The following is a 2,417-nucleotide window of genomic DNA, read 5'->3' as shown; positions in this document are numbered from 1 at the left end:
ACGGGGTTTCACCATGTTGACCAGGATGGTCTCGATCTCTTGACCTCGTGATCCACCCGCCTCGGCCTCCCAAAGTGCTGGGATTACAGGCTTGAGCCACCGCGCCCGGCCATTTTTTATTTTTTTTTAATAGAGATGGGGTTTCACCATGTTGGCCAGGATGGTCTTTATCTCCTGACCTCATGATCCACCCACCTCAGCCTCCCAAAGTGCTGGATTACAGGCATGAGCCACTGCACCCGGCCGATTACCCCCATTTCTATCAAACATCATTAAATTATTTTTTGTTATTGTTGTTTTTGTTTTGAGATGGAGTCTCTCTGTTTCCCAGGCTGGAGTGCAGTGGCACAATCTTGGCTCACTGCAACCTCTGTCTCCTGGGTTCAAGTGATTCTCCTGCCTCAACCTCCCGAGTAGCTGGGATTACAGGTGCCCGCCACCATGCCCAGCTAATTTTTGTATTTTTAGTAGAGGCAGGGTTTCAGCATGTTGGCCAGGCTGGTCTCTGACTCCTGACCCCAGGTGATCCGCCCACCTTGGCCTCCCAAAGTGCTGAGATTACAGGCCTTAGCCACCTTGCCCAGCCATCAAAGTATTAATAAGAGTTAAAAAAATTTTTTTTTTTTGAGATGAAGTTTCACTCTTGTCACCCAGGCTGGAGTGCAATGATGTGATCTCGGCTCACTACAACCTGTGCCTCCCAGGTTCAAGCAATTTTCCTGCCTCAGCCTCCAGAGTAGCTGTGATTACAGGTCCCCACCACCACACCTGGCTACTTTTTGTATTTTTATTAGGGATAGGGTTTCAGCATGTTGGCCAGGCTGGTCTCCTGACCTCAGGTGATCTGCCCACCTTGGCCTCCCAAAGGACTGGGATTACAGGTTTGAGCCCCCTCCCCCACCAAGTAATTTGTTTACAAAATGTTTAGTGTCATTTAAATTGGCTTAATTATTTACACAAGTGCAGCAGGAATAACGGTTTACCACATAGGCTCTCTTTTAAGTTTCTGGATCTTTTCACAAGGAATCTTAAATTAGACTTTTAAAACCCTCTCGTGGCTAGGAAACCAAACCAAGATCTTGCTATCATATTCTGCCTGCAATACCTATAGATTGGTGTGAATTCTCCTTTTGTTAACGTCCTCCAAATATCCTGATGTTCCCGGACCTGCCAGAAGCGACATTTCTTACTCACCTGTAAAAAAGGAACCCTTTTGGCCAGGCCAGTTTTTCATGTCTGAACGTGTTGTTTCTGTTCCTAAAAACTATGAAATAAATAAAACAGTGATATTACATTCAACATGGTAACTCTAAATCTTTATTCTAAGAACGGAAACATAAAATCTCTTGGGATTAAGCCCGTTCTCCAAAATTTACCCAAGGCCATAAGAAAATAACAGCATGTCAAGATCAAGGAATGAATGGGGGGGGGGAACAAATACAGACTTCTCTAGACTTGAGAGGACTGACACGGGAATCAAGAGTGGGTAGAGCCGGCAGTTCTTTGGTGGCACCAAGCGCGCAGTTGGTTGCTGCGCCGCTCCTTTCCTGGCACCGGCAGTTTCTCACTCCTTTGCGTTATCAAATGCTCCTGGGCTCCCGTTCTTTGCGCCAAAAGTTGTCTTTTGCAACAGCACTAGCATTTGCTACGGGCAGGTGCTCGTTGGGTCCAAGCGCCGCTGGTTTCACAACTTCGCGGACTTCTCCCTCCCAACCTCCCTCGCCCCGCCAGGCATCCTGAATCCGCGAACTGAGCCTGCAGCACCTTCGCCGGTAGCAACCTGGATCCGGTGGCGGCGAGGTTGGTTTCACAGAGTGTGGTGTTTCTTGGTACCCGAACCGCTCTGTGCTTTGTGCTGTCCCAGGCCAGTCTCAGCACCGTTGGGTGCTCTCTAAAGGCGTTTGTCTGTCGTGGGTTGGATAGCTGCTGTGGAAGACCTGTTTTCAGAAATTTCTAGTCGAGCCCAACTGGCGGTTTCTCGATCGCAGGACCACTGGTTGCGCGGAGCTGGATGTACTTCAGTGGCAGCGCGTGCTTCTCTGTGCCATCCCCATGGGTGTTGTCCTAACCGCGGTGTGTGTTTCGCTGGCACCACCGCCACGTGGGTCACCTCCTTCAGTGGCTGCGCTGGTCCGGGCACCGAGTCTGCATTTTCTGATCCGCGCTTTCTCCCCGAGAGAGCTTGTGTCAGCTGCTAGCTGTGATGGGCAGCTTCCTGGTCTCCGCGCGTCGCTTTCTCCATCCGAGGCCCTCTAGCACCGGCGTCAGGGTCGCAGCACCCGGCGTTCCCATTGGCTCTTTCGCCAGCGGCGCGGAGCCGGCGGTTTTTCTGTCACAACACTTGCCGTGAGGAGTTTCTTTGTGACCGAACTTCTCTCTTTTTTTTTTTTTTTTTGAGACGGAGTTTCACTCTTGTT

Source organism: Cebus imitator, unplaced genomic scaffold, assembly GCF_001604975.1.
Source record: "Cebus imitator isolate Cc_AM_T3 unplaced genomic scaffold, Cebus_imitator-1.0 Scaffold80, whole genome shotgun sequence".
Lineage (NCBI taxonomy): Eukaryota > Metazoa > Chordata > Mammalia > Primates > Cebidae > Cebus > Cebus imitator.
Note: the sequence above shows the minus strand (reverse complement) of the source record.